Consider the following 13788-nt stretch of genomic DNA (forward strand, 5'->3'; position numbering starts at 1 on the left):
GAAAGTCCATCATGTAGCATCATATTGTCAACCATGTCGTCAACAAGATTGGAACCTTTGGATCTATCTTGCAAATCTCTGCCACTTGAGTTAAAGGAGTACATTATGGCAAAGGTAGGTTGTAACCCTTTGTCAATAGAAGGGGAGGGGACACTTCACCAGTGGGTTTTGCAGATATTTGCTCATAGCAGAGGAATGGTGAGACTCAGGAATCTTAGGTTCCAATTCAAATTCTGGAAAGGAATGTGATCTAGTGGGCAAAGACACTTCTGTCCATTCATCCCACATTGACCACTTTTGATCCTTTCCCTACAACTTGTCCTTGTCCCAGTCCTATCTCTCCCCCACCCTTAGCTCCCTGTCTCATCCCATTCTCCTCACTTAACAAGAGCCAGTCTCCCTCCACAGGCATCTTATCCCAATCTCAGTCTTCTTGACCAACAAGTCCTAGTCTCACATCTCCCAGTCTCACGTCCACTTTCAGTTCTATTCTCCTTGCCTTGCCATTCCCAATTCCCCTCTCCTCGTTCCCTTTACATTCTCTCTCTCCTCAACCCTGTCTTCCAATCACTCCTCCCCTCCCCTCATTCCCTGTCTCCACTTGCTACCTGTCCCACCATCCCACAGTTCCTCTCTCACAGCTCCTTGCCTCAGTCTCTTTACCCAGCCATTCCCACTTCTCCCTGTTCAAACTGGCTCCTGTCTTTTTTCCTTCTGCCCCAATGATTCTCAGTCCCAGTCTCCCCGCCATCCTAATTCCTGGTGCTCCTCTCTCTCCCACCAGCCTCCAGCCTTAGATTCTGCATCCTCCCCCCAGAATCCTTGTCCCTGTCGACTTGCCACACCTCAAGTGAAGGTCTGACTCTTGTCCCATCTATATATTTGAATAAGGCTTCCTTCTCCACACGACCTGAGCCCAGCATGGGGAGAATCAAGAGCATGAGAGAGACAGGCACCCTGCTCTCAGTTCTGGTGCACAGCCCCTGCTCCAGCCTGCCCCACAGAAGTCCAGCACAACAAATGCAGAGAGGGTCCTGCTCAGCCCCCATTGGAGGTACGCTCAGTGCAGATAGAAGCTTTTGGGAATTTAGCTGCTAAAATCTAGAAGTCTTTACTGAGCATGCGTGAATTGCAATTTGCCAAAGGCTTATAACATGCCCAAATCTGGGCAAATTTTCAGAGGGATGGCACAAGGTGTATACCTGACAAAAAAGTCCACTCCACCCCTATGCTGCCAAATTTGAATTTCCTGCTTCATAGTATAGGGATTCTAGAGCTGTTCAAAGAAAAGACACCAGAATTCTTTAACGTGGGCAAAACAATGTAATTTTGCACAGCAACATTCTCAGAAACTGCTGACCATTTTGGCTGAAATTTTCCCCCCAAAATCATCCTGAGGCAGACACCCTGCATGGAACATTTCAATGCAAAAGAGTTTGGCAAAATTATGAGCACCTGAAAACAGGATCTGATATTGGGAAATGTTGGGTAGCCTTAAAGATAGGCAGTCTTTCTTATAAGAAACAGTGGAAATAATAAATTTATGGTACAATGCAGCTGAAATCCTCCAGGTCCGCAAATAATCCGGTTAGGGCCAGATGGTGAGTCCCTTACTTGTACTGGTGAACATTTATATGAGTGGCTCCATTTAATTCAATAGACTCTTTGTGTAAGTAACTGCTCAACTGTGTGAGCATGGGGCTCTTAGTCTGGCCTATGATGAGCAAAATTCTGCTCTCACATTGGTGTAAATCTGGAATAAATTTGAAGAAACTGAATGCAGAATTTGGACACCAGTCTGTCAATCGGTATCCCTCTTGATTTGGCTTGTATATTGATTTCTCTTATCATGTCTATTTAGATTGTAAACTCTTAAGGGCAAGGATGATCTTTCTGTGTGTTTGTACAGTGCCTGGCACGTAGTGAGGTATCTGGTGCGCTGAGACCACTGTCTCTCATGCTGACCAATTTTGTCTCATTGATTCCTTGTACTGTCCAATCTGTCTGTATCCAGCTGTTGTCTTACACTTAGATTGTAAACTCTTTGGGACAGGGGCTGTATTTTAGTTCTGTGTTTGTCTTGGTTCTGTTCTATTACTAGGGATCCTAGGTGCTATGATAATACAAAGAATACAAAAATTAGAAGATGAGGGGGAGGGGGAAGAGAATCTTATTTCTACAGTTGCCTCATTTCTAGAGGCAGAGGTCATCCTCAGTCCTTCATCAAATATTCCAGCTACCCAACTCACCCTTCTCTTCCAGCCTTTCACCACCAGATGCAAGAAACATGCTATGGCAGCCTAAATTTGCCCTAATTTGTGACCACACCTTCTCTATATAATCACTTGCTCATCCCTCTTCTCCCCATTTTTTTCCCCTTCCAGATGTCATGGAGACCCTTTAGAAAAATGCTGCTAACTAAAATACAGGGAGGGCATTTTTTTAAGCATTATTAATTTTACTACTTACAATGTAACAGGTAACTGTCTTTCCTGGTAAACTAAAAAATAGAGCTGTGCAAGTTTTTTTTTTTTTTTTTTTTTTCTGCTCAAAATTTGTATATTTTTGTAAAAAAAAAAAATTAAAATCTGAAAAATGTAGGCCCAAATCTGAACATTTTTTTGAAATCACACCTTTTCAAATATACCTGTTTTGTCAAAACAAAACAACAATGGTCCTCAAAGAAAAGTTTTGATAGAAAATATTTGACCAGCTGTACTTTATAGTCATTTCTTATAGGCTCAGAGCAGCAGGAGGCATCTCTAGGGAGCCTTCGTGGTAAATCCTGAGGTGCTAACTCTCCTCTCCTGGTACTTACGAAGTTTCCTAATTTTCAGCTCTTTAGCAAAGTCTGCTTTTCATCCCTTGACTTTCAATGTGCTGTAACTGTTTTTTAGCCTATTGACTGACTGTAAAGCTTGCATTGTCTAGATTTCAGTCCCAAAGCATATTATATAATGAATGTAATGGATGTTATCCTAATTTGGCTTTACATTCAAATTTTCAACTGAATTTGGTAGCCAACTGCTTGTATGCCCTTATGCCCTCAGTAAAACCGGAATGTAGGTAGTAGCTCCTGGGGGTAGATTATGTCAATTTAGCATGAAAAATGATTTTTTTTAAATGAGCTCTGTTCTCCAAAGAACCAGTGCTAAAAGCTGTAGTATTGAATGACCCTCAAAATTGCTGGACTGGTGCTTTGGACTGTAGAAGGGCTGAGAGAAATAGTTTGGCTTCTGGGGCTTTTGTGCCAAAAAGAGTAGATTGTGAAGTCCTGATGAGGAAGTTATGGTTCAAAGAAAGGTTACAAAAATAACAGTAACCATCCTAAAATTATCTAAGAGATTTACAAGAAGTCTGCTACAGTGTATGGGTTTTGACCTCCAGGAACTGTAAATTTTATTCACATTGTGCTGTGGAACAAAACACACTTGGAGCATTAAATCAATTTCATTTCTGTGTTCCAAGGATTTGGAGCTGAGGTTTAGATTATAAGGAAACCAATGTCAAGTGTAAAGCATAATTAAGACAGTTCTGGTGCCAGAACCAGGGTTTTATTTTTCCTGTGGACCAAGGAATGTAGTTTTTCTCAGCTTTTAATAGCAGAGGGGGGTGAGTCTCTCTCTCTCTCTCACTCTTTCTTTCTTTTCTTTTGCACAGTCAAAATGCTGCAGACTTGAATATGGCATGTGTGTCATATAAGCTGATACCTTTATTCTATTCACAGCTTGTCATGGATTTATCTGCTTTTAGGGCTTGATTCAATGCTCACTGAAGTCTATGCAAAGACTCCCATAGAAGTCACTGGAAACTGAACCAGTGTAGTAAGTGCTGAGCACAAAGCAAACTCCAATGGATATTCACTTTCCTCTGCTTTCACCAAAGTGGAAAATTTAGGATTTATCTACATTTCAATGGTAACAGCAGCACCACTGTGTTGCTGCAGCTGTGCCACTGCAGTGCTTCAGTCTAGTCAGCCAGCCGGGATGAGGACATCTAGCCTAGTGATTGGAGCAGGTGTCAAGCATGCTGGTTGGAGTGGGCATCAGGCCTAGTGGCTAGGGTCTGAGCCGTAGTCAGTAGTCAGAAACCAAAGCCAAGGGTCAAATCAAAAGGCAGGAAAGAGTCTAGCTGGAGGGCAGGAGTTGGCTACTGGTCTGACAGAATACACCCCTGTGTTCACACCCTACACACTGTTGTAATAATCTTTGTACAATGTACACGTTGTAAGGTATCATCTGAAAACTCAGAATTTGCTGATCAGTATTGTCCTGGTAAAATATGTGTGTCAGCATATGGGAAGTTATAAGATTTCCCTGTATGGTGTTATTAATGCATGTTCCAAACCCCACAGCTCTGCCGAAACAGAATTTGGCAGACAGGTCTGTCCTAAACAAAGGAATGTGTGCTCTGTTTCATTTGCATTTAAGCAGTAAACAGAAAAGCAAGAAGAGAAGACAAAGGAAGATCAAACAGGTTTAAAGAAACCAGCAGGGAACATCCTTCCATATAGACTCTTTGGCTCCTGGTTCTCAGCTGGAAATATTTTTCAAGAGGGGGACTGAAACTATAAAAAGGAGGGACAAAAACTTCAAGGCACCTCTCTCTCTCTCCCTCCTTCTCTCTACCATTGCATTCACTGCACCTGACGGGACAAAGGAAGCAGTCATTGGTTTCTAGAGGAAGGGTCCTGACCTAGACAGTTTGGTCAATAAGACTGCTGAAAGCGTATGGTGAGAACACTTTGCATTGAATCTAATGTAATTTGTTAAGTTAGACATCAGTAAGCATTTTTTCTTTATTTAACCATTTCTCAGTTTTATGCCTCATTATTTACACTCACTTGTAATCTATCTCTTTGTAGTCAATAAACTTGTTTTATTACTTTATCTAATGCAGTGTGTTCAGGTTGAAATGTCTAGGTAACTCCATATGGGGTAACAAGTTGTGTGCATATTATTCCCCTAACAGAATAACAGACTTAATATATTCATACTGTCCAGTAGAGGACTGGACAATACAGACCGTATGTTTCTGGGAGAAAATCTGGGACTGGGAATGTGTTGGGGTATAATTTTTAAGGCTGGTAAGAGCCCAGATGTAGCTGGCTGGCAGCAGCACACACACACAGATTTTGCTGAGAGTGATTTGCATGCTGGAAGCTGTTTGTGAACAGTCCTGGCTGGAGTCACAAACAGCTGGAGGCTACAGCAGCAAAGCATTGTAAAGGGCACCCCAGGTTACAGGGCAGGGGTAACACAGCTACTCATTAGTTTGGATTGTACCCTGGTATGTCACAACCAGGGCCAAGGGTCAAGCCAGAGGCTGTAGTCAGGAGCCAGAGCCAAGGGTCAAAGCGGAGTGCAGGAACTGGAGTGAACAGGGTATCAGGCAAGGAAGGGTTCAAAGCAGAAGCAGGACAGAGGCAAGGCTGGGTGCAAGCCAGGAGCATCAGGAACAAGATGGACTAGGCACAGTGGTGGGTATGAGCATTGAGAAGCCAGCAAGCAGCTGCTGCTGCTGGCTTAAGAGCTTGCCTGCTGGTCTCTGTAGCCAATCAGGTTGCACGGCTAATCCAGCAGCAGCCTGCTGCAGGCAACTATACTGATGAGACTCCCTGGAGACTAGCTCTGCTGAAGGCCCTGATTCCTGGCAAGTGTAGACACTGAATCCCTCCCATCAGCGTAGGTAACACACCTCCCTTAGAGACGGTCTCTAGGTTGATGGGAGAATTCTTCCATCAACCTAGTATTGTCTGCATGGGTCGGCTTAACTACACCGCTCAGGGGTGTGGATTTTTCACACCGCTGACCAACGCAGTTAAACCGACCTAATTTTCTAGGGTAGCCCAGGCCTTATTAACTTTCTGCTACTGTCAGTTTTAAAAATAATTTTAACATAAGCAAAATCTTTTCTTCACTTTTGCATAAGCCAAAATTATGATTCTGATTATTTTTTATTTGTCTTCGGGCAGTGCCTAAGTGTACCGGTGATGGACCAGGACCCCAGGACCCCATTGTGCTAGGCAACATACAAACATACACTAAATGATGGTCCCAACCTCAAAGAGTTTACAGTCTAAGGATAAGAAAAGAACCAACAGATGGTTACAGACAGATGGGGAAGTACAAGGACTCAGTGAGACAATATTGGTCACCATGGTAGGCGGTGGTCGCAGCACACCAGCTGCTTAACCATGTGTGAATCACTATGCAAACACACACAGAGACACAGTCTTTGCCCTTTACAATCTAAATAGATAAGATAAACAACAATAGACAAGTAAAATGCAGGGTGATGTTGAGCACACAGCTCGTGAACGACTCCTTTTCTCTTTTCCCTACCACCCATCCCTACCCTTCCTCTCTCACTGTCCTCCGGGTGCCCCATCAAACCTTCTCTGCCACTGATGCTTCATTGTGCTCTTTACTTTCTTTCTGCCCCATGCCATAGGTTCAGGCACAGGCTGAGAGTCCAGGAGACAAATCAATGAGGGTGTCATGCTGAAATTATGAGACAGCATCCGCAGGACTAAGAGCTTTATCTGCTTTGGCATGGCTAGTCTAGCCCAGATAGACATGCCTGACAGACCCAAATCTGTGAAAGCAAGGTGCAGCATGCTGGCCTGTGCACAGCTGGCAGGTGCAGAGGGCAGGAGCTTCCCTGTTGGGGTGATTTGTGCCACTGGAGGCTCTAATGGACCGATCCAAATCCCTGTGAAGTCAATGGGAATCTGTCAAATTCAGTGTTTGTTTCAGTCCCTCTCCTTCCCAGAGTCTGGTTTTTAATCTGGCCCTTTTGCAATTGATACAAGGACATGAAGGGGATTCCATGTCCCTCCCCTCCGCCCATACTCACACAAGAGAATATGGCAGTCTAGCCCCGTACTGTGCAAGCCTATAATTCATTGCCTATCAGTGCAGCTTGATAATACATGACTCCGATTGCTAGATGAATGTTAACTAGACTGTCACTGAGAGGAAGGATGATTCAGTGGCTAAGGTTCTAGCCTGAACTTTGGTTCAAGTCCCTCCTTCACCACAGACTTTCTATGAGACTGGGGCAAGTTATTTACTCTGTGCCTCCATTTTCCATCTATTAAAATATGAATAATAGTTTCCTACTTCATTTGTTGGGGATAACTACATTAAAGACTGTGAGGTGATAAAATGCTATGGTAACGGGGGCTGTCTGAGTACCACAGGTGATCTTGCAGTACTCAGAGGAACCCACAGACAAGAAGGCAGCTCGCACTGATATCAGAAGAATGTAGACTACCTGAAATAAATGGAAGCCAGGAGGGTATTCTTTATTTTGTATTTCTTCTAGTTAGTTTGTCTAATGTTATAATTCAGCTTCTGTTTTTTGGTGGGACAGAAGGAGTGTGGGAGGAAACTTGTTTCCTGTAGGAACTGCAGTAGGTATGAAAAAGAGAAGTGTAAGACAAGGAAGAACAATTTAGAAGAGATAATTAAAAATACATGTGTGACCCTGTCATGAAAGATCTAAAATGTTTCTCTCCAAGGAGAATTCCATACAAAAAATAAAATTCATTATATCTCACATACAAGAAATGTAAAACATTACCCAGCCAGCTGGTTGAGATGATAGATGAAATCGTTACTATGTAAAGGTTTGATCCTGCACCACAAAACTGCTAGTTTTACCAATGACTTCAGAAGGGCAATGAACAGGCCTTAAGCACTTGGGACTAGATTTACGAAGGTAACTGGGACCTAAAGATGTAGATAGGCACCTAGTGGGATTTACAAAATAGCCTGACTTTCAATGGGAGTGAGGCACCTAACTTGCTAAGGCATTTTTGTAAATTCCACTAGGCACCTGAATATATTCAGAAATCTGGTCCTTGATTCCACACTGTGCTGATAAGCTCCATCTGATATGCTCAACTGCCTGTGACGTCTTTGCAGGATTGAACTTTCAGACCCCAATTCAGCAAACCACTTAAAGGCATGCTTAACTGTAAGCATACTTAAACTGTAATCCAAAGATAGGATCCCATCAAAACATCTGTACTTTTATGCACTGAAGTACATCTACAACAAAACAATAAAATCAAACTGTATTTTTGATAAATTAATGAATATTAAACCATATGCCATGAAAAATGTCTAGTATTTTGTAGACTGACAAATACAATAGAACATTATGCTGAACCGAATGGGTGGCATAGAATTTATTTGGATAATTGTGGATTAGATGCACATCAGGATACAGAACCTAAATTTGTGTAAGGCTGCTATTGTATATTTACTGAAAATTGTATATTGGAACATGCTTTGAACCAGAAAATAAAGGATTTTCACATGGAAGTGTGAGATGTTAAAATAGAAGTGCTATCATCAATATATTTTTTCTACTTTTTAAATGAACCATGTAAGGATCTATTCTCCTTTCCATATGAACATGGGATATCTTGTAGATTGGGTTCCTGTGTTCAGTGAGGGAAACGTATTCCTATGATTTGAGTACCTAAAACAAGATGCAACAAAAACACAACATCCTGGTTTGAAGAAAGCCTGTAGTCTGTGCCTCACTGTACTATGATCCTGGCATTTCTCTGAGTCTAAGCATAGAAAGATTAGATCAGTAGTTAGATGAGAGGCTGCTATAATGTGCTCAGTTACCACAGTGATGGAGGGGGTATAAAAACCTGAATAAAATAGAAAAGAACAGAGGGCAAAACTTTCAAGAAAGCCTATGTGATTTAGGAGTCTTAATCTCATTTTCAAGCGTGCCTAAATCACTTAGTCACCTAAGTGCCATAGACTTTCACATTACTTCCAATCTATGACTTCCAATGGGAATTAGGCACTTTTGAAAATATTACTCAGAATAAATTAAAACTAGCATCTTACAAGAAAGGGGGTTGGTACTTTGGTGTGTCTCTTCCTCCTGCACTGAACTCCCACCTTAGCCTTGTACTAAGAATCTCTCTGTTGCTAGCAGTGATGTCTTTTATATGAGATACAATCAACATCATGATAATTAAAGATCCTGTAACATTTTTTTTGCAAGAACCTAGGTGTTATTCAATTCCATCTCAAGTAATTTCATTCTGCTGCTGCAGTTTCAATTCACTTCAATTCCATTCAGTTCAGTTTCTTCACTTCTTTTCCCAAAACGGTTTTGTGGTGTTGCTGTGAGCTGTTAAACAATTCCCATGTTAACCCTCAGAGTTGGGGTGTTCAGTAGTAGGGTAAGTGAGCCCTCTGAATAGTTTGTATATCAGTTTTAGTTTGTAACGTGTTTTGGAATCTGTCAGATTGAGAAGTGCTATGTAAATAATAAGGCCAAGTTTTTTCAAAAATGGATGGCTAGTTAGCCCATATTTAGACACTTCTGTAACCCCCACCTGGAGTTTGCCAGCTCCTGAAATTCTGGACTGAGCCTCTACTTATAGATTACAACATTAATTGCACCAAGCCTCTGACACCATTTCTCAGCATGCTTGGTGTGAGGGGCAAAGACAGAATAGAAACTCCTGCTGGGGCCAATAGGGAGTCTTCTGTTTGGAGTGATATGGACAAGCAATTTGCTGGGCCAATGATGCACCAGTGCTTCTCAGTCCCTCAGTGGAAGGGGACAGTCTGACTCAGAGATAGAGCGACTAGTTTTAGTTTCAGTTTTGAGCTCTGAGTTCAGGAATTGGTAGCTGACAGAATAGCAGAGAAGCTCACAGAGTCTTTGATTAACTCCCCCTGCCCAGAAAGGGAGTCTTTGAGCTGCTGTGGTATCTAGTCAGCCCTGCAGACACCTGAGTCCTGAACAGCAGAGATCTGACCCAGCACCAGCTGCCGAGACCGCCACAGGAATCCAGACCAGAGAATCAGGAGATAAGCTTTTTTGTTCACAGCGCTACAATGGTCACCTCTGAACTCATTCCCAGTGCACCATCTGCCTGGGAAGGTGCCATGGAAGGGAACAGGTGTTTGGGAAGAGTTGTGAGTGGTGGGAAATGTATTGACTTATTAATGTTTCATAGTTATTAGTTAACCCTAACCCACTCTTTCCTCAGATCTTATTTTCCTGCTCCCAGTAAAGTCCTCATTTGTTATATAGATTTTTGGGGGTGTGTTGTTTCTTTGCTGGGTTTTATGTTGATGTACTTTATTGTTTCTCATGTAATGGGTTTTATACTCTTTTCTAGCAGTGGTGGCATTGTTCATTTCCCCAGGGGACAGCACCCCTTGTATCTCGGACACAGTGAGGAGTCACCTTTAGTGGGAGCGGCAGGTATCACTCACAGAAAAGAGCCCAGGACCCAACCCATGTAAAGAGAGGAGAGAAGCCACTCCAAGTAGTAAGCATCAGGGAGGATGCTTGAGCCACACCTCTGGGGTGGGGTTACACCTAAATAAGTGGTCTGGTTTTCAAAAGTGCTGAGTCTCCAGTGACTGTCATTGAAGTTAGTGGGAGCTGCTGGGTAATCAGCACTTTTTGAAAATCAGGCTACACATTCTAGTATCTAAGTACAGATTTAGGAACCTGGAATTAGTCACCCATTTTTGAAAATCTTGTCCGAAGTTGTTGTTTTGGTGACCAGGCCTCAAAACATCTCAGACCCCACTCAGGTGCCTGCTTTTTTATTATTCTTCTGAGTCCCTGACAAATATATAGGTAGGTGTTCCTCTCATACTAGTGAAGCTCCTTATGCAAGGTATATTTGATTTAAATGTTACATTTTAGAAAAGTATGAGTACTAATCAATTTTTTTGCCCTGTAAATTGATAAAATTGTAGCAAATCTATTAAAAAGTTCTGTGTTTATTTGCCTAATTATTACCTGAATGAGGTCATTAATACCATGGGCAGCCAGGTAAAAATCTGGAATCCTACTGGAAGTATGGAGGAAAATACTGCTATTAGCTGACTGAAACCTTGTTATGGACTAAGATAAAATCTTATTGAGATTGATAGGCGTAACCTCACCATTAAATTTACATAACAATCTGCATAAGCCCCCATCTATAACAATAGAGTGTATGAATTTGCCCAGGAGCTTTTGGTTGAATATTGTTTTGAGTGGTGGGGAAAAAAGGATCACACAGAAACAGAGAACAGACAAGTGCAGAGAGAAAGAGAGAGAAAGAGATGAGGCAAGAAAGCCAAACAGGAGCCTGTAAGCACATTATGACCCTGGAAAGAGCTAGGGAGAGAGCTTTTGGATCTGATATTGGCTAAAGAGGCTGGAGGGCTGTAAGATAAGAAAGTTCGCTTTTTGTTCTTGGTTCCTTCTGTGTTCAGAGACACAGGACTTTTTATATTCCTTGTAAATAAACAAGAGGTCAGCAAAGAAAATACCAGATTCCATCAATTTCTACTTCAGCTGGAACAACACCAGGGTCCCAAACTTTGCATAGCTACAGGGGTCGAAAAGCAACAACAATGCCTTCAAATCAATTCATATTGTGAAAACTTCAACTCCTAATAGTGTAGAAGTTCAGGTCTAAGGGACAAATTCCATTCTGTTACACAAGGAAGGTGCAGGTGAATTAAAATGTATTACACCTGCATAACTGATTAATGAATTTAGCACCAACTGTTCACACATTCAGAATGCCATGTTATCTATCTGTCACATATGTAGAGCTGATATCCATGTGATAAATTATGGAAGCGAGTGATAAATTGCAGCCATGTAAATAAACAAATTGCACCTTTGATGACATCTCCTGATACTTGCTCCTTTATCTCTGTGGAACCAAAATCTGCTGGGCTGCTAAAGAGAATTTTGCACCATTGCAAAGGAAGATTCCCCAATTTCCCACCAGAATATGGTATATGCTTCTAGTCCTAGGAAAACCTGATATAATGGACTTTAAATAGTCTAGAAAAGCTAATTCAGGTCAAAGGCTTCCTTTGAGCCCTGAACAGTGGGATTGTTTGGAAATAAATGTACCTGGCTTTACAGGTGGAAGAATTTAAAAAACAATAGTCCCAATCAAAGTTTTAAAACTGAAACATTTTAACGTAGTTTTTCTTAACATATGTGATATATAGAGTATATATAGTTTTGTTTGTTATGGCATAAAGATTCCCTGGGCATGAGTCTGCAATGACTTTCAAAAGGCCCTGATCCAGCAAAGTACTGAAGCACGTGTGTAGTCTCTCTGAAATGTGTGTGTGATTATTTATTTAATTCATAGAAAACAATATCAATCTCACATATGGTTGGTTCTGTATGTAGTAACACAATGACACAATAGTCTTTGAGATGGCGGGGAGAACTTTTTATTTTTGCTGTATCCTTATCTCCGTCATGGCAGTCTCTCCCACAATCTACAATCAGCCTTCTCTTTGCCCCATTTGGAAGTACTTTTTTCCGTCTGTTTTATAAGGCAGGCGGTGTGATAGTAGGAATGAGCTGCTGGGCAGACTCCCTGTATGACTCATCCTCATTAAAAAAGTGCTCTTTCTGGTACTAGCTTTCCTTATTGCTTCCAGTCCTCTGCGGAATAGCGAAATTCACTGTTTGGTCTGTATGCACCACCCTCTTTCACAGTATATTCCCTTTCCTTAGAAATTAAAGGCCAGAGTCTCAACAGTTTGGGATGAAGAAATATTAGAATGTTCCCAACTTTATGCATTTCTCCAAAATCAGGCATGTCAATGGGCACAGTGGCCAGCTAGACATATAAGACCTGATCAAAAGCCCATTGAGGGCAGTGGAAAGATTCCCACTGCTTTCAATTGGATTTAGATCTGTCCCGTAATACCCAATTTTTTCATTAAAGTCTGGTGTTTCTGCACATAAGTTTGGCTTACACCAATAGTCCATGAATAACTTGGAAAGTCTGTTGCTGCTGATTTTTGAAATCCTTTCATTTATTGGTTTTTAAAATGCCCAAATATTTTTAATGTATTTTCACCCAGTATAAGAACCCCATCCACAACAGCTAAACTATTTCTTTTACACAGTGATTCTCTTTCCTGAGTATTTTCCTTCTTTACCTCATGACTTCAGAAATATTTAATCTTTCGCTTTCAGTTTAATTCAAAACAACCTCAAAAGGTAAATCAATAAGCAGCAGTTTGCTTCTACCACATGTATCATCTCCTGCAGCAGTGGAAATCTCTTGAGGTGAAATTCACTCCTGTGCAGAGGGCCAGCCAAAAGCTAGCACCTCATTTAACTCAGATTTCATTCAATTAAATCCATAGTTCATCTAGTACTTGTGAGAAGGGCCTTGGACACTGAAGTCATGTACTGGTAAAACAGATACATCCTAGACAGTGAGTCCTTGTCTTTCCTTAAGTTTTTTCCAACACCAGTGTTTCCCAATACTGGTGCTTCACCCTTTGACTAATGGGGCCACCTCTGGAGCTGTGAGGTTGAATGGGTTTCTGTACCCATTCATTCTGTGGCCTCCTTACTGTGACTGCCATCAAGAAGAGTCTAAGCAAAGACATTTAAATGTTTCGTTCAGAATGACAGGATCCTGAAAGCAATTTCACCCTGTGAAATGTATCTCTGAATAGTTTATCTTACTGGCAAAACAGTGCAACGTGAAATAAATCAGCATAATTACTAGATAGCCATAAACAGCACCAAACATACTGAAACTCCCAGAAGCTGACGTACACAGTTCCACTGCAGTTCATAGTTTTGTTCGCTGATCCTTATTAAAGTAGAAATCTGTTTATAGATTTTATGGATATATTCTGTTGTATCCCCAGGGAAAGAAGTACAGGGAGAACAGGGCTGCATTAAGGAACATTTTATGGAACAAAGCCATGATTTCCTTCAGTTACTGCACATCCACAG

Source organism: Emydura macquarii, unplaced genomic scaffold (genome assembly GCF_026122565.2).
Source record: "Emydura macquarii macquarii isolate MOO-44397 ecotype Brisbane River unplaced genomic scaffold, CSIRO-AGI_Emac_v2 contig_1027, whole genome shotgun sequence".
Taxonomy (NCBI): domain Eukaryota; kingdom Metazoa; phylum Chordata; order Testudines; family Chelidae; genus Emydura; species Emydura macquarii.